Source organism: Cetorhinus maximus, chromosome 4 (genome assembly GCF_964194155.1).
Source record: "Cetorhinus maximus chromosome 4, sCetMax3.hap1.1, whole genome shotgun sequence".
In the NCBI taxonomy this organism is placed as follows: Eukaryota; Metazoa; Chordata; class Chondrichthyes; order Lamniformes; family Cetorhinidae; genus Cetorhinus; species Cetorhinus maximus.
Window position 1 is genome coordinate 19,033,668 of NC_135882.1, and position 19,744 is coordinate 19,053,411.

The following is a 19,744-nucleotide window of genomic DNA, read 5'->3' on the forward strand; positions in this document are numbered from 1 at the left end:
TATATTATTTATAAATCGTATTATTTTTATTCACCGTGTTAGCTGAAGCAACCTTTGCTCCCATCCCCTAAATACCATCTTCAGCCCACAGATAGAGTAAACGTGATGGCGTGGGCACGCCGCGGTATAAGACCGAAAAGGAAAGTGTTGACAGACTTAGTCATCCTGCCTTTGGCACCAGTCCTGCTGAGTGAGACTCCACACAACTAAAGTTGACCGTCTCCTGCCCAAAACGGGGGCCGCGCGAGATCGACGGCTCTAGTTGTACCACCCGCCCTTCGAGCGGTTGTTGTGGTAACCAGGACCTGCCTGAGGTGGGGGGGGTGGAAGGAGTGGCGGAGACATCACCATCCGGGTCCCCGACCGAGGCTATAAAAGCGTGCGCCAGGCGGACGGCTGCTCCTTTTCTATACTGTCTGCCGCTTGTACTGGATCTTATGTGAGTGGCTCCTTCCACCTTCGACTCGGACCAGCTTTTTATGGCAAAGGGCGATCGTCGTCTTTCTCTTGTGCGTCCCCCTATTACTTTTTAAAAATTCCGCCTAAAAAGAGAAGACGCTTTACCAAATCTTTTGGGCCGTTATCTCACGTAAGTACATTTTTTTCTCTGTCTTTTCAGCATCGAGTTTGGGGGGGGGTGCCATGTTTCTGAGATTTGTATCTGTAATCCGTCCATTCAATGAGACGAACAGTGGTGACAAAAAAAGGTCTCGGGCTGTGATCAACGAGTGGGATCGACGTTTAAATCATGTGAGGGTATGATGAGGAGCAGGACGCGATGGTGGTGTTTGAGGAAGCTTAATATGAACAGCTGGTTCCAGTCCGGCCTTCATTCCCTCAGATCGAAGGCGAAATGGGCTATCCCAGTATCCCCCGCGGCGGGGCTCCGCCCCTTCCCCCTGCCCTGCCGATCATCCTGCACGCCGGTTGGCGGAATGGGAACTCCCACATGCCTGTCGTATGGCCGGAGCCGCTGTCAATCAAAAAGGCGTCAGCACGCTGTGACGTCTGACCGAATGTTGAATGGAAGTGACGGTTGAGGATGGAAATTTATTTCAAATTTTGAAAAAAATAAACGCCCGGGCGGGGTGAAAATTTTCTGTTTGGCGGCGCAGTGTTCACACAAAGTCTGCTGTGCTGCATTGGATATGAAGGAATGGCGCACCAACGCCTCATTGTACATTTTATATTCACCAGTTCAAACCAGAAGCTTCTAACCAAGAGGCGCGTTTTTATATTTCCCGTTCAGAATGGGGTCCAGCCGTATTTTCGCCATGTATATATATGTATATAATGTATAATACATTAGCTTCTGGTGATGCTGACTGCGCTGTCAGCTACGTTATAATCAGCAAGTGGTGCAATAATGGCTGCCATGCATGTGGCAGTACCTGTTCGCCGAACTTGCAGGGAAGGCGGTGAGAATTCAACCTCCTCTTCCCCCAGGTTTGGGGGGGGAGGCTCCAATGAGTGTGGAGCCGGCTGCCTGGGCTGGCAACTCGCAAACCCCCCCCCCCCCCCATATCACTTGAAAAGCAAAATAACTGCGCATACTGGAAATGAAAACGAAGCGCTCAGCGAGTCTGGCAGCATCTGTGGATAGATGGAGAGAGACGAGAGTTTAACGTGTTTGAAGAGAAGAGCCATATTGCACTCTTGTTTCTCTGTCCACTGATGCCGCCCAGACCGGCTGAGCTTTTCCAGCGCTTTGTTTTTATTGCAAAATCCATCCTTGTCATTGCAAAGCACACTTTCCCGCGCCCCCTCTCCCCCCCCCCCCCCCCCCCCAAAAAAAGACCCAAAATAACTGGAAACTCTGACGTGCTTCCAAAATAACGAGAATGATGGAAACTTGGAGGCGTGGTTTTATTTTGGAGGGGGGGGGGGGGGTCGGGTTTAACTTTCCTACTCCGGTTCTGTTTGTTTTGGCCACGAGAAACTTTCCAAGGATTGTCGCCAGATCTTTAATAGGGAAAAACCAACAGATCATTTCCACCGCCGCACATCAAACTTTTTGAATCCCTCACGTTGGACGCGTTTCCATGCCTATTTATTTTGAAGTTAAACTTGTTAACCCCATCGGTCCACAATGGGATCGAACACAATGCTGCCTTCCCCTTTATTTTTTTTTAAAAAAAAAGTATAGCTTTCTGCTCCAGTGAGCTAAAACAAAACATTATGGAGTTTGATTGTGTTGTTTTGTTTGGATTGCCCCCTCCCCGCCCATCCGTTTCTGGTTTTGAAAAGGCGCGCCGGGCCGAGGGGAAAGTGGGAAAGGTGTGTGTGTGTGCGTGCGGGGTGCCGGTTATTATTGTTTTTAAATAGTCGGCGGTGGTAATGTTCCGGTTGGGGCCGGCACAGGCCAGATTGATGCTATTGTTGCGTGTGGACAATAGCGCCGGCTGCGCCTGCGGTAATAAATAGAGAGTGTGAAGCGGGGGACAGCTGGAGCCGGGCATGCAGGAGTGTGCAGACAGCAAATCAGACAACAGCTGATTTTAAACATTGTCAAGGAGTGAAGTCGGTCAGAGCTTTCGTAAATGTTTCAGGTAACATTGTGGGTTTTTATTTTTAAGGTCTGGAGGGGTAAAGTCTTTGTGTCGTGTTGAAAGAACGTCTTGTTTACATTATCACCCCCTCCCCCGCCGTTAAATTTATCCAGTTATAACGCTTCGAGGGAGATTGGATTGCCTTTGGTCGCTGGTGAAATTGGTAGATAATCTGTGCCACCAACACCGGACCTGAGGCTCAGGTAACAGCTCAAAAAGACAACGCCAAATTCAATCTAATTCCTGACCTAAGGGATTCTGTGTAAAGTGAGTTTTGTATGGTGTGCTTGGAAGTTTAAAGTGCACATAATATCTACCCTGATGTTCCAGGCTATTGAAAGCCCTGATTCCCATTGGTCCAGTTCACATATAAGTGCAAACACAGATCAAAGGAAAGCTGATAATTGGGGTGTTATTGCATTTCAAATCGAGTTAATAGCTGTACAGTAGAATGTAGTACTTGAATTTCTTTGAACTATTTTCTCAATTTTATTACTGGGAATGCATGTGGACCCAACAAAAATTATTATGAAGATATTTCTTATGTTTAGGAACCTACTGTTTCAAAACTTGACTTTCTGTTAAAAGTGCCTTTACTCTAAAATGGCCTGATACTAGCACTGACAATGGGAATTCAATAAATGTCATCTGGTGAGCAAAGGAAATGTTCTAACAATGTCCTTTAGAACTGTGAATAATACTCAAAGCTGTAAATGTCATTTGAGTGTATGGCAAAGCTTTTGAGTTACACAGTACAATGAATGCTGATGAGGACAAACTGGGATGGTTCTGAGAGCCAATTTTTACCTTTCTTTTATGTTCTGAGTTTAGCCTGACGACCAAACATAGTCAGCCTTGCATTATTAGAACAGCTGAGTGAAACACAGAGCAGGGGGTGCTGGAGGGACAAACAGTACAGACAGTTGTGATACTCATTTGATTGTTATAGATAACTGTCATAGCGCATTGCATTTCAATCAGCAGTGAGATTCACCTGTTTACTGGCACAAAAATAGATGCATCTATTTTACCTGACTCTACTACCAGAAAATTACCCTAATCTTTACCATATCTTCTGTGTCCATTTTGGCAAACACTCCTTTAATTGTATTATTAAGGTTAAGCATGCATAAATGGAGAGCATGGATGGATTAAGTACCTTGAGCACATATAAAGACAGACTTCTAGGGTACTGACCAGATAGGAGGCAGACATTTGTAATGTTGTATTCTGTAAATAAATCTAGTATTAAGTAAAGATTAGCATCTGGTTTCCTATTCCACTAACTGGCTTCAGAGTGAATTAACACTGCCCATAACTTACATTTTCCATTTTCTTCTTAACCGCCTTTTCCCCTGCCATCATACTTCCTTTCGTTGCTTCCTCCTGTTGGGTACTCTGCCAGCCCTACAGCTAAATCCCAACCTCAATGCTTCGCTTCTGCTCAAGTTTCCTATTCTTGTGCTGCTGTCTCAGGCTTGATTGTCTTGGGTAGTTCCACAACTTTCTTCTGAGTCTCACCATCCTCCAAAGGACCTAGCGAGGCACTCAGCATGTCCTTAAATGAAGCAGTCCCAGCCTCCCCTCTCTTTGACTTTCTTCTCACTGGGAGCAAGTGTCTGACCTTAACAAAAACAGAAATACCTGGAAAAACTCAGCAGGTCTGGCAGCATTGGCGGAGAAGAGCAAAGTTGACGTTTCGAGTCCTCATGACCCTTCAACAGAACTAAGTAGAAATAGGAAAGGGGTGAAATATAAGCTGGTTTAAGGGGGGAAGTGGGGGGGGGGAGGTTGTTGGGACAAGCAAGTAGTGATAGGAGGAGATAACCAAAAGATGTCACGGACAAAAGAACAAAGAGGTGTTGAAGGTGGTGATATTATCTAAAAGAATGTGCTAATTAAGAGTGGAGAGCAGGACAAGCAAGGTAGCTTTAGTGGGGGTGGGGTGAAATAAGCAATGGGTGGAATACATTTAAAAATAATGGAAATAGGTGGGAAAAGAAAAATCTATATAAATTATTGGAAAAAACAAAAGGGAGGGGGAAGAAACAGAAAGGGGATGGGAATGGAGGAGGGAGTTCAAGATCTAAAGTTGTTGAACTCAATATTCAGTCCGGAAGGCTGTAAAGTGCCTAGTCGGAAGATGAGGTGCTGTTCCTCCAGTTTGCGTTGAGCTTCACTGGAACAACATGTCTGTCCTTGGCTTGCTGCATTGTTCCAGTGAAGCTCAACGCAAACTGGAGGAACAGCACCTCATCTTCCGAATAGGCACTTGACAGCCTTCCGGACTGAATATTGAGTTCAACAACTTTAGATCTTGAACTCCCTCCTGCATCCCCACCCCCTTTCCGTTTCTTCCCCCTCCCTTTTGTTTTTTCCAATAATTTATATAGAATTTTCTTTTCCCACCTATTTCCATTATTTTTAAATGTATTCCACCCATTGTATATTTCACCCCACCCCCACTAGAGCTACCTTGCTTGTCATGCTCTCCACACTTAATTAGCACATTCTTTTAGATAATATCACCACCTTCAACACCTCTTTGTTCTTTTGTCTGTGACATCTTTTGGTTATCTCCTCCTATCACTGCTTGCTTGTCCCAACAACCCCCCCACCGCCGCCACCCCCCCCCCCCCCCCCCAAACCAGCTTATATTTCACCCCTTCCCTATTTCTACTTAGTTCTGTTGAAGGGTCATGAGGACTCGAAATGTCAACTTTGCTCTTCTCTGCCGATGCTGCCAGACCTGCTGAGTTTTCCAGATATTTCTGTTTTTGTTTTGGATTTCCAGCATCCGCAGTTTTTTGTTTTTATCTAAGTGTCTGACCTTATGCATGGCCACAAACATGTTGTAATTTAAAGGGGCCAGGAGGTGCACGGCCTGTGCACGGACTTTCAGGTTGCCATGTGGCCACACAACTTAGAGAAAACATTGGCCACAACCTAGAAGATTATTGTATCATCATCATCATGGCCTTGATGAAAATTTTGTGATGCTACCTTCCCCTTTACTGAATCCTCCCTGCTTGGCTATAGCTTCCACAACCTGCCCTTGCCATACTGCAGTGATGGTGTGATCCTCATTGCCAAGTCTCATCATGTTCCCTGTGCTTACTCCCTCAGTACCTTCCCCACCATTGAAAATCTCACCCCTACTTTTAAAATACTTATTTACTGCTCACACAAGCACCAACAGCAGCTTTTTCACAGAGAGATAATCACTGCTTCCCTCCCTGTACCTCAGCACCATCTTTTCCTTGAATGTTCAATCTCCATCTCAACTCACATTAACCTCTTTCCTTTTCGTTTACTGCCCTTTCTTAATCTCTCTATCTCCATATAAGCTTTCAAAGTGTTATTTGGTAAGGACTTCTGGAATTGTGAACTGCTGTACATGCCTAAACCAGAATGGTGTGTGATTTGCAAGAAATGTTGTTCCTGTGCACCTGCTACCCTTGTTCTTTTTAGGTGGTAGAGGTCAAGGCTTTTGGAGGTGCTGCTGAAGAAACCTTGAGAGTTTTTGCAGTCTATCCTATAGAAAGGACACACTGCAGCCACAGTGGTGGAGGGGACAGATGGTTGAGGATGTACTGTGGGTCAAGTGAACTGCTTTGCATTGAATAATGTTTGTCGTCTTGAGTGTTATTACAGCTGTCCCATCCAAGTGACCAGAGGGTATTCCGTCACAATTCTGACTTTTGTCTTGTAGGTCATGGTGAGGCTTTGGGGAGTCTGAGGTTGAGCCATAGGCTGTATAATATGCAGCCTCTGACCTGATTGGGTAGCCACAACATTTATGTGACTTGTTTTTCTGGTCAGTAGTAGCCCCCAAGATGTTGATGGTGGAGGATTCCATGGTATTGCCATTGAATGCCGTGGTGAGGCAATTGGACGCTGTTGGAAATGTCATTGTCTGGTGCTTGTCAATTGACAAATACTACTTGTCATTTATCAGCCCAAGCCTCATTATTGTTTAGGCCTTTTGCATATGGGCATGGGTTGCTTCATAAGATGTAGGAGCAAAAGTAGGCCAAGTCCCCCATTATCCAAGGAATGACAAATGGAGCTGAGCGCTGAAATCATCAGTAAACAATCTCCACTTTTGACCTTGTGTTAGAAGGAAAGTCATTGCAGATAACTGGGCCTATGATGTACCCTGTGGAACTGCACTGATACCACAAAACTGAGATAATTTGCCTCCAAAACCCACTGCAGCCACCCTTCGTGCTAGTTATGACCCCAGCCACTTGAGTTTCTCCCTGGTCCCCATTGACTTAATTTTTAATGAACTGCACTTGATTGACTCTTGCCTTGATGTCTGGAACAGTCACTGAATGGCCCTGGCAGAACCAAAGTGAACAAGTAGCACTTGACAGCAGCACTGATGACTCCTTGCACCATTTTGAGCGTAGGATGATGGAATGCATACTTAGAGTAGACCCATTAGCTCTTCGAGACTGTCCTGCAAGGCACTGTAACTGCCCAGCTTCTTGTGAAGGGATATACATGAGCAATTTTATACATAATTGAGTAGCTGTCAATGTTTTTGCTTTACTGGAACAGCACAGGTCTTCAGGACTGTAACCAGAATGTTATTGGGACCTGTAGCCTTGGCTATGTCTAGTCATTTTTTGGAATCACGTCTCATGCCCACATGTCCGTCCTTGGCCTGCTGCATTGTTCCAGTGAAGCTCAACGCAAACTGGAGGAACAGCACCTCATCTTCCAACTGGGCACTTTACAGCCTTCCGGACTGAATATTGAGTTCAACAATTTTAGATCATGAACTCTCTCCTCCATCCCCACCCCCTTTCCGATTCTCCCCCGCCCCCCCCCCCCCCCCCGCTTTTTTTCCCCAATAATTGATATAGATTTTTCCTTTCCCACCTATTTCCATTATTTTTAAATGCATTTCCATCCATTGTTTTATCTCTACCTTATGGCCTATTTCGATCCCTTCCCTTCACCCCACCCCCACTAAGGCTATCTGTATCTTGCTTGTCCTGCTTTCTACCCTTAATTAGCACATTCCTCAGATAATATCACCACCTTCAACACCTCTTTGCCCTTTTGCCTATGACATATTTTGGCTATCTCCACCTATCACTGGCCCTCTATCCAGCTCTACCCCCCCCCCCCCTTTAAACCAGCTTATATTTCACCTCTTTTCTATTTTTACTTAGTTCTGTTGAAGAGTCATACGGACTCGAAACGTTAACTGTATTCCTCTCCGCAGATGCTGCCAGACCTGCTGAGTTTTTCCAGGTATTTTTATTTTTGTTTTGGATTTCCAGCATCCGCAGTTTTTTGCTTTTATCTTAAGAGTGAATTGAATTGGCTAAAGACTGACATCTCTGATGGTGAGGACATCAGGAGGAGTTAGAGAAAGAACATCCATTCAGCACTTTTAGCAGAAGATATTTGCAAACACTTCAAACTCGTCTTTTGCTAGACTCTGGCATCGTTGAGGATGGGAATGTTAATTTAGCCGCCACCTCCAGTTAGTTGCTTGATTATCTGTGTAGTCCTTTATTGTAGCTCCATCAGGTTAGCACCCCATTTTCAGGCATGCCTAAATTTCCTTGTGCTCTTCTACACTCTTCATTGAACCAGGATTGGTCATTTTATTTGGTGATAGGGGAGTGAGGGATATGTGGGGCCATGAGATGATCGATTGTGATGGAATAAAATACTGCTAAAGGCTCTCTGCCTCATAGATGTCCAGTTTTGACCGTTAAATCTGTTCTTAATCAGTAGTGTTTAACAAAAAGAATCTTACAGCATAGAAGGAGCCTATACTGCATGTTGTGCCTGTACCAGCTCTTTGCAAGAGCTATCCAATTTGCTTCCTCACCCCAGATTTTCCCTATAATCCTGCAAATTAGCCCACTTCAAATACACGTTCAATTGCCTTTTGAAAGCTCTTTAGGAATCTGATTGTACCACCCTTTTAGGCAGTGTCTTCCAGATCTTTGACCCTCTGGAAAAATATTCTCATTTCTCCTCTTGTTCTTTTGCCAAGTGTTTTAAATCTATAACCTCTGTTTAGCAATCCACTTGCCAAAGGAAATGGTTTATCCTTCCCTGTTCTATCAAAACCCCTCAGAATTTTGCATACTTCTTTGGTCACCCCTTAGCCTTGTCTAAGAACAATAATCGCAGCTTTTCAATTTCTTCACATAACTGAAGTCTCTCATCCCTGTATCACCCTAGTAAACCATTGGTATTCAATGCCCTATTTACACCGCCAAGTATCCCATATGCTTTCTAAACTGTCATATCAACTTGCTCTGTCACCTTCAAAGATTTGTCAATATGCAGATGCACGCCCCACAAAGACCTTTCTGGTTTTGCATCCCTTTCAGAATAGTATGATTTAGGTTATGTTGTATTTCCATATTCCTTCTGGAATGAAACACTTCACATTTATCTGGGTTAAGTTGCACCTACCATGTGTCTGCTCATTTCACTAGTCTGTCTGTGTCTTCCCTGAAGTTTGCTACAATCCTGTTCACTATTTACTCCATTGCCAAGTTTTGTATCATCTGCATACTTTGAAACTGTGCTCCCTATACACAGATCCAGGTCATTTATTTTTATCTTTATTCTTGTATCACAATGGCCCTAATAGCGATCTCTGGGGGAACCCACTTAATGCTTCTTTCCAATCAGAAAAAAACTGCAACTCAATACCACTCTCTGCTTCTATGCCTTAGCCAATTTTGTATCCGGTGGAGGGTGTCTTGAGTATTGACTAGACTTTGTGTCCAAAAGGACTGTATCATGATCGCTCATGCAAACAGTCATGGCCAAATGAATCTGCAACGGGTAGATTGAGGATGAAATCAGTAGATTATTCCATCTTGATGTTTCCTCCTGCTGCAGGTATGTCCTTCAGCACGGTCAGCGGGAATACTATAGAACTGTATGTGTTGATGGACATTGAAGCCCTCACCCAGAGTAAGTTCTGTGCTCTTGCTGCCCCTCAGTGCTTCCTCCAAGTGGTATTCAATATGGAGAAATGCTGAGAGCCAGAAGGTGATAATCAACAGGAATATATCATAGGTCTTCAGGGTTAATTTTGAGGACTCCCAGTGCCATTCCCACCTAATTCTACCACTGTACCTTGGGTAGGACAGGATAACAGATGTTTGCTGATTTTGTGTTATTCTGAGTGTATAACCATTCTGAATTAGTCTGTGGGACAGCCCTCTCAATTTTGGCACTTGATCTCGGATATTTGTGAGGGCTGGATTTGCTTTTTCATGTCCTTATCTCGGTCACATTTGTCAGATTTTATTATCCTTTTACAGGCTCTGAGATTGGCTATCAGAGCCTGTAAATTGGACTCCACTACGTGGGAAAAACAAACCTGTACAGATCCAGATGTACAGCCTCTGTCATCAAGTAACCTCAACACTTGAGGAGGACAGTCAGGTCCAGACAGGACAAGTGGGTAGGTCACAAAACCATGCCTTCACCCACCCCTCCAAAGGTGGCTTCAGGTGTAATTATTTGCGATCTGATTTGCAAATTAAGATTTGGTTTAACATGTGAGATGGCACCAACCTAAACATTATTATCCTTTTATGTAGCAGGCCTATACAACTGAATGGTCTGACATGTAATTTCAAAGGGCAGTTACGAGTCAGCTACATTCGCTGTAGGAGATTATTGAACCATTTGCCTTTTCCAACAATCCGACAGCCGATATCAGTTTTATATTCCGGATTTATTTAGTTTTTCTTTAACTGAATTTGACTTCACTAACTGCTTTGGTGGGATTTGAATTTACATTGTATGGATTATTGGTCTAGGCTTCCAGATTACTAATCCAGTCACGTAACCTCTATGCTACTGTGAGATACCAAGTTGACTAAATAGTAAATAAACTTCAGGGCAATAATGGATAATAAAGAAATGTCTGACTTTGCTAACTTACTATTTTAAATTTCCTTTCATAGTTGAGGAAGAGGACAAAATACCAGAAGTACAAAGGAACCTAAAAAACGTCACAGGAAGATTTTAATGGATTTAATATTTTAAAAATAGTAATTGATAAAATAATAGGACTTAAAATAGCTGAGTTTTCATCCCAGGTTATTAAGAAAAAAGTAGATAAGGAAGTTGCAGATTTGTTGGTCAATAATAGATTTAAAGTGATTGGTAGAAGGATTAGAGGGGACATGAGGAAAAACCTCTTCACTAAAGGGTGGTGGGTGTTTAGAAGCCGCTGCTTGGTTTGGTGGTAGAGGCAGAAACCCTCAACTCATTTAAAAGGTACCTGGATCTGCACCTGAAGTGCTGTAACCTGCAAGGCTACGGACCTTGCTGGAAGGTGGGATTAGAATGGGCGGGCAGTTTTTTTTTTTTTGGCCGGCATAGACACGATGGGCTGAATGGCCTCTTTCTTTGCAGTAACTTTTGTATGATTCTGTAATTCAGGAATAGTTCCTTTGGATTCAGGAATGGATCCTTTGGATTGGAAAACTACAAATTTCACCCCATTCAAGAAGGAGAGAGAAATCGGGTAACTCCAGACCTGTCAATTTAACAGCAATTATGGGGAAGTTAACTGGAATCCATAATCCGAGACAGTGACTGTGCATCTGGACAAGTAATAACTGATCACAATCAGCATAGATTTGTGAAGTACAGGTCATGTCTGACCAGCCTAGTTGAATTTTTTGAGGCCATTGGCATGTTGGATAGCCAAAACTCTCTGAATATTGTCAATATGGACTTCCAGAAGGTATCTGCACAATGCAGCACAAGAGATTATTGGAAAGCTTGTGGGGGAATTAGGTAACCTTGTGACATTGTTTTGGAGCCGAAGGAACGAAGGGAGCCTTCTCTGGTTGGCCGGATGTGATTGGTCGTGTTTTCCAGTGACCTCTATGGGACCTGAGTTTCCCCCACCCCTATACATTAATTACTTGGATGAAGGAATAATGGAGTCTTATATCCAAGTTTACAGACGATACCAAGTTAAGAGGTTCCACAAGAACAGCAGCAGGAAGTTAACAAAGGGAGAGAGACAGACTTCAGTGTGGCGGCAAAACTACAGATGTTGTAAAATATTAGAAATTGGAAGGTTATCCACTTTAGATCTGATGAAGGCAAATTGGAATACTTTTTCATGGTGAGACACTGGGCTGCAAAGCAGCAGAGAGCTCAGGCATCATAAGATTACAGCTAGGCCATTTAGGAATAAAATCATATTGCATTATTTCACACAAAAGGTAGCGGAAATTTTGAATTCTCTTCTCAAAAAGTTGTTGGATGCTGTGTTAGTTAACATTTTCAAGCCTGTGATTGATAGATTTTTCTTGGGTAAGCCTGTGATTGATAGATTTTTCTTGGGTAAGGGTTGCAAGGAATATGGAACAGAAGGTTAATAAAGGAGCACATGCACAGATCAGTCATGATCTTATGAATGATAGAACAGACTTGAGGGGATGAATGGCCTACTCCTGTTGAATGCTCTTAAAAAAAATTGTCAAGGAGACTTTGGAAAAATTCTCTTTAGGCCAGCCCCAATTAGAACTGGGAGTTTATGGTTCTCATGGATGCCTCAAAGGCAATATTGGAACAATGCTGATTTGGGTAAAAATCCAAATGATCTCTTATCTGACCTAGAAGCTACTGCCAATAGAAGTGGAATTATCCTCTGAATACATCTGTGTTTGGGCATTATAAAGGCTCCACTTCTATTGGTATGGTTTGCATTTACAGTATATTCTGGTTGCAATTTTCTTCTCATATGGCTCAGCTGAACAATAAATAGTTGCTATGCTGACATTTCGAATGCATGTGTATAATGGTGTGGCAAATTATGCAGACAGGTTATTTCGATGAAAGAAGCACCTGTAATAAACTTAGTGATGTCACAAATGTTGAAATATCTTGTTTCATGGATTTTAAATTTTAATAGAAAATCAAGCATCTGATCAAGTAGATCTGCGAGTTAGAAGATCCTCCTTTGACCCTGGAACACTTAGTTTGCTGAGTATAAGCTGCTAATACATAATTCCGATTACTTGTTTTTCATAAACAGTTATTTTGTTTCATTGTAAAATTAATAACTGAGCTAAGAACTGGGTAGCCCTAGATAGTTGTGTATTTAGGCTTTGGCGATACGAATGAGTTTTTAATTGTGTGGATATGGCCACCTGCAGACTCAAACCAAAGGAATGCTCAGTGCCGCCTGTGCAACAAAATAATACATTTTGCTAACAACATGAAGCTTTCTGATTATCCCTTTTTATTCTTTAGGGGATGGGAGTGTTGCTGGCAAGGCCAGCGCTTATTGCCCATCCCTAATTGTCCTTGAGAAACTAGTGAGCTGCCTTTTTAAACTGCTGCAGTCTATGTAATGTAAATGTGTGTGGAATTCAAGTATTTTGACCCAGTAACAGTGAAGGAAACGGCTATATAGTTCCAAGTCACAATGGTGCTTGACTTGGAGGGGAACTTGCAGGTGGTGGTGTTCTCATGACCTTTTGCCCTTGTCCTTCTAGGGTAGGGTTTGGGGGATCGTGTCAATGGAGTCTTAGTGAGTTGCTGAAGTACATCTTGTTGGTGATATACACTGCAACCACAGTGCATGATGGTGGAGGAAGTAAATGTTTTTTTAAGGTGGTGGATAGGGTGTCAGCCAAGCAGGCTGCTTTGTCCTGGATAGTGTCGAGCTTCTTGAATGTTTCTGGAGCCAGGCAAGTGGCGAGTATTCCATCAGCCTTTTGATTTAGGCCTTGCAGATGGTGGAAAGTTTTTATGGAGGCAAGTGATGCCATTCAGCTCCTCAAGCCTGTTCTGCAACTCAGTAAGACGATGGCTGATCTACCTCAGCTATACTTTCCCATATCCCATGATTCCTTTAGTATCCAATATCTGTTGATCTGTCTAAGGTACTTGATGACTGAGCATCTGGAGAATTCTAAAGGTGCATAACCCTTTAAGTGAAGAAATCCTTCTTCATCTCAATCCTGAATGACTGACCATTTATTCTGAAATGGTGACCCCCTAGTTCTAGACTCCCAAGCTAGGGAAGCCATGTCAAGCCCCTTAATTGTTTTATGTTTAAATGAGATCACCTCCTATTCTTCTAACCTCTGGGGAATATATGCCTAGCTCTATTTAATATTTCTCCTCCATAGAACAATCCCCTCATCCCAGGAGTCAGTCTAGTCAATCTTTGTTGCATCCCTTCTATGACTCATTCTGTGACTCATTCCCTTCTGTGCCTCATTCCTTGGGCGAGGAGAGAAAACCTGTACACAGTACAGGGGAGACTGTTAGACTGTCTTTTGGTCATAGGCTGGAATTTGTGTGGCATGAAAGTTTATTTCCACTTGTTAGCCAAAGTTGATGTCCAGATCATGCTTCATGAAGGTACTGGGTTGTTTCTGAAGGAAGCAACTTGCAATTATATAGCATCTTTCAGGATGTCTTCAAAATGCTTCACAGTTGATGAGGTAGAAGAATTCCTCAGATTTTTTTTAAAGAGTGCTGTTGGGTCAATTTTATGTCCCCTGAACAGGCAGATGGGCCCTCACTTTAATGTCTCACCAATAAAAAAAAAGGTGCCTCCAACAGTGCAGCATTCCTTCTGTACTGCCTGGACTGTGGGCTCAGGTCTCTACAGTAGCATTTGAACTCAACTTTATGACTCATCATGGCTGGCACACGTGGTTGGTGTGAACCCCTGTTGAGCTAAAATTTGCATCTGAGTATGAGTTTCAATCTCACCAAATTTGGATGGAATAAAAATAAATGCTAGAAATTCACAGCTGGTTCATAAGATTATGCAGAGTCAAGACACATGTTTCAAAGACAAAAGCAAAATACCGCAGATGCTGGAAATCTGAAACAAAATCAGAAAATGTGGAAAAACTCAGCAGGTCTGACAGCATCTGTGGAGAGAGAAAAACAAAGTTAACGTTTCAAGTCCGTATGACCCTTCAGAGCTGAAGAGAAGTGGAAATGTGATGAAATTTATACTGTGTAAGGGGGATGGGGCAGTTGGAGCTGGATAGAAGGCCAGCATTAGGTGGAGACAAAGGAGGGACTGACAAAGATGTCATGAACTAAAGGACACCACTACCATTAACAATCCCTTTGTCCTTTAGTTCATGGCATCTTTGTCAATCCCTCCTTTGTCCCCACCTATCGCTGGCCTTCTATCCAGCTCCATCTGCCCCACTCACCTTAAACAGTGTAAATTTAATCACATTTCCACTTCTCTTCAGCTCTGAAGAAGAGTCATACGGACTCGAAACGTTAACTTTGTTTTTCTCTCTCCGCTGATGCTGTCAGACCTGTGTTTTTCCAGCATTTTCTGTTTTTGTTTCAAAGACATGTTTGTTTTAATATAGGCCCTTTGTCAGAAGTCTCATTAACAACATTTCCTGATGTTTTCAGGTTTTTATTTGTAGAGTTCAGATGGAAATATGGCTTCAGTGGAAATTAATGGAATAGCATTAGGAATCTGCAATTCTGCAGCTCAAATTTGGAATCAGGGGCTTTAACATGAGGATTGCTTTATGAATGTCATCATTTAAGTCACACTGCACACTAACGACCAAACATGCATCAGTAAAATGTGCAAACTGTTCCAGCATTGAAAACTCTGTTAATTTCGAAAGTCATTTTGTAATTAATCAGCCATAGACTCTTTCTCGTGATGAACACTTGGTGTTCACTGAATTGCCTTTGATTTTATTTGTAAATGTATTAATTTAGCATATACAAATTATGGTCTTGATTTTGAAGAGTTATATTACAGCACAAGACTTCATCTAATTTAAGAGGCAGATAGTCTCAAATAGGCTAACTGTGAATACCACAGACACGCAAATTATAAAAAAGATAGTTTACTGATCACAGGACAAAAATGGTCATAGTACAGTACTGTCATATGAATTGCAGTAAAACTGTTACTGAGAGGAGTTGTGTAATTGCCCAAAATTGTAATAATGTCACACAGGTATGATTAAACTTCAGTGGTCTTTGTGGGGGGAATTATCTTTCTTTGTTTGGTTAAGAGGACTGCCATAGAACAAAGTACAAGTAAGCATGCTATTCAATAAACTAATGCAAGGTAGAAAACGGAGTGGTTTTAGTTTCTATCAAAACAGGTTTTTGTACTCTAGGATTTTTTTGAGTGTGTGTGTGTATACTTACAGTTGTGACCACAATATTTTCCTTTCATGATCAGAAGGAAGATACTTCCTTAATCCTGAATGTTGATTGTTCTTATACATTAAAAATTAAATATTTTTCCATAGCTTAGCTTTTTATTAACCAAAAATTAATTTAACTTTTATTATGGTAAGCTTCATCCTAAAATGAATAAATTATTTGGAGGAGTTACCAAGCTGCGCAAAGTGACAGGCCATTAAAGGTAAAATAGAGAAAATAAATTGTAATGATTGGCAGTGAAAGTCTCATCAGTACTATTACTTGCAAACTAATTGGTTAGCTTACCTCGTACATTTCTATCCTGGTCAAATAAAAAGAAAAACTTGCTATTCTATTCTAGTGGTGGCTCTAAAGTTGGCATCTGTTGCTGGATATTCAGTTATTAATGGTATACATGACAAGCACGCATCATTGACAGATTTTATCCAGAACTTCAAGTACCACATTAGCTGGTAGCTTTGTAGGTGTTTTTTTAAACCAATGAGAAATGAGTTGAATGGTTACGACAGCTTTATACTGCTGCAATTGTAACTCCTGATTTGTTTTGTTAAACCTGTGTATGGTGTCATTTTTCAATATAATTTGATTACTCCATTTAGAAGTCTCTTTTGTAATGGGCATGAGTGATTCACAAAATTGGGCATGGCTGATTCATGTTATAGTAATAGGAGAATAGCGTTAGAATGAAGGGTAACTTTGAGTATGCTATATTTATGTCCAATTATTCACAGGATAGATCAAGCATTTGTTAAACGTAAAGTTTTCTGTACCTAATATTTGCACCTGTGAAATTTTTCATCATTTTTGTGATCTTTTTTGAATAAAATTTTCAATATATTACCGAATTGTAAGTTATATTGAAACATATTGGGATTGGGTTGAGACTACCTAACTTAATTTTGTTCAAGACAAAAAGACGACAGGAGACTTAACTGCCCAAGGGTAAATAAGCAGTGAGTTAAACCACAATGCCACTATAATTAGAAGAAATACCTAATAATCCATTTTCAAAGGATGACAAAATGTTTCTGGGGCCAAACCATGCTTTTTTTCCATATGAATTCCCAGTGTTATGCTTTTAATACAAATGAGACACTACTTGATAATATTCCACTGTGTGGCATAATGAATACAACAAGAAAATTAGTTGCTAGATAACAACATGGGAATGTGTTGTTAGGAATACGAGTAGGTCATTCAAATTTTAGAGCCTGTTGGATCATGGCTGATCTACGCTGCAACTCCACTTACCATCTTTACTGCATATCCGTTGATACTTTTGCCCAACAGAAATCTTTGTACCTTGGGCAATTGGCCAAGCGTACACAACCTTTTTGGGATTAAAGATTTCCAGATTTACACTCTCCTCGGTGTGGAAAATTGTTTCCTTCTTAATCTAGCTCTTATTTTAAGATGATGCTCAGTTGTTTTTGAATTCCCCACCGAGAAAAACCTTCCTCTCTATATCTACCCAATTTGAATCCCTTTATCGTTTTTAAGACCTCACCCAGATCACCCTTTAATCTTCTAAACTTGAGAATACAAATCAAGTTGATGACATCTACCCTAGTAATTTAGTTGAGTCTGCACTGTGCATCTTCCAAAGTCAATTTGTCTTTCAGTACCCGTTCTATACAACTAAACTAATACTTCCTCACTTTTGAATTCCAAACCCCTTGAGTTAATGGCCAATGTTCCTTTACATTTAATACCTGTGTGCAAGTTTTGCATACCCAAATCCCTTTGCTCCTCTGTTGCCTAAAATCTCACCATGAAGAAAATATTCAATTTTTCTTAGATGACCTTAGATGAAAATAGATTACCTCACATTTCTCACACTGAATGCCATCTGCAATAGTTTTGCCTATTCAGTCTCTCACTGTCCTTTTTGTAATTTTCTGGTTCCATCTACACTATCTATGGTACTTCCTAACTCAGTGTCACCTGCAGATATGCTAGTCCATTCATTCAAGTCATTAATATGTTGAAAGTTCAGGCCCCGGTTCAGACCCCTGGGGAACACCATTGGTCACATTACTACCAGTCAGGTCAACATCCTGTAGTTTACATTGTAGCTATCAGCATCCATATTTTAATCTAAGTGAATGACAACAGGTAAGTCACCAGGAAGATAAACTGCTTTCTTTATGCCAAAGCCGATTGAGTGAAAATAGACTTTATCTGCCTGGCGACGGAGAAGTATATTTGTTTCTCATTCTGACCAACCAACCAAAAAAAATCTGGGAGAACCCACTCGTTTAATTGTGGGAATGACTAGAACTTGTAGCCTCTGTTAGGATACTGGTTTTGGACTATGGAAGGATTTTTTTTTTGGTAATTTCATTGTATTTAGTTGTTTGCTTCTATGTTGACATTGTTTTAAATCACTTTTACAGGGCAGAATTTCTGTTCGGGTGTATAACAGTTATCCAGAAGGTCTGGGAGTAACACTCTACAGAGAGCAGTTCGACTTTAACGCCGAGCCACCTTGGGACCCCAGCTGATAGTGGTGGTGTTCCATCTCCCGACTTGTCCATGTAAGTGTAACCTGTTAGTTGGAATATATAGAAATGGTTGCTTTTCCTTATTTGCTGTTACTGCATTGATTGACCAGAAAAAAACATTTTTCTGGATCGGTAAATGAGCTACTATAATGGACCACCAAAAAATAGCTAGCTAAAATAAATACTTGCCATGTGATTAGGTTGTCATCTAGCAGTGTTTGCAAAGTGCTTCATAATACATTCCATGCAGAAAGCTGGTTGAAATGGAAATAATTCATGTACTGAATAATTAGGTGAATTGTAATTCACTTATTACAACTATACGCTTATGCTGGTGACAACCAGCCCTACTTTGCCACCTCTTTAACTCCTCCACTAAATTATCAGACTGCTTTTCGGACATCCAGTACTGGACGAGCAGAAATTTCCTCCAGTTAAACATTAGGAAGACTGAAGCTATTGCTTTTGGTCCCTGCTCCAGACTCTATTCCCTCTCTACCCTGGCAACAGTCTGATACTGAGCCATGTTGCATGCAACGTTGGTGTTAGTAACCTTGAGGTGAGCATCTAACCACATATTCGCACCATCACCTTATTTCCACCTCAAAGACTTGGGCTCTACCTCAGCTCATCTCTGCTGAAACCCACATTCATACCATTGTTACCTCGGGACTTGACTATTCCAATGCACTTTTGGCTGGTGCCCCACATTCTACCCTTTATAAACTTCAAGTCGTCCAAAGTTGCTATACATATCCTTGCCCACCAAGTTCCATTCATCTGCTGTCCCCGTGTTCGCTGACCTACATTGATTCCTGGTCAAGCAACATCTTGTTTTCAAATACCTCCATGGACTTCCCTCTATCTTTGTGATATCCTCCAGACCCACAACCGTCCAAGGTAATTATGCTTATCTAATTCTGATCCCTTGAGAATCCCAATTTTAATCGCTCTGCCATTGGTGGCCATGCCTTCAGTGCCTAGTCTCTGGAATTCCCTCCCTACACCTCTCTACCTCGCTTCTTTCATGAAGACACTCCTAACATACTTTGATCAAGCTTTTCGTCACCTGACCTTTGTGACATAATGTCATACTTTATAATGCTCCTGTGAATGGAACATTTTATATCCTTAAATGTGCTACATAAAGATAAGTTATAATTCAGGTTGTTTTAAAATTATTCAAATTTCATTGCTAAAACAACTTGTTTCTTTTCAGCCAAGAGGTCATGGTAGACATTGTCACTATAGTAATTTGCATGCAATTGGCCACCCTGTTGACAGGATAATATTTTGGGGTAAAGCTGTCTTTGTGGTTTGCCATTGCGCTGTCTTCCTTGTGCTCTTGTATTCTTTTCCCTAGTCATATTGCTCATTAAAAATGGGAGGTTCTTACAAGCAGCTAAATAAGAAAGCACAAAACTGCAAGGCATGAAGAAATGAATAGAGGCCATGCCATTAGGCAAATCAATACTACTACTGCTA

At 41.6% G+C, this 19,744-nt stretch overlaps 1 protein-coding gene across 1 annotated transcript in view; it reads left to right on the forward strand.

Annotated features, from left to right (window-relative positions):
- The first annotated feature begins 400 nt into the window (after positions 1-400).
- LOC144679526 (antizyme inhibitor 1-like) overlaps positions 401-19,744 on the forward strand; it is a 43,232-nt gene continuing 23,888 nt past the window's right edge. Inside the window, exons 1-2 of the mRNA XM_078540005.1 lie at positions 401-589; positions 18,152-18,292. The gene's annotated coding sequence lies outside the window, so the exon portion shown is untranslated. The remainder of the gene's footprint in view (positions 590-18,151; positions 18,293-19,744) is intronic.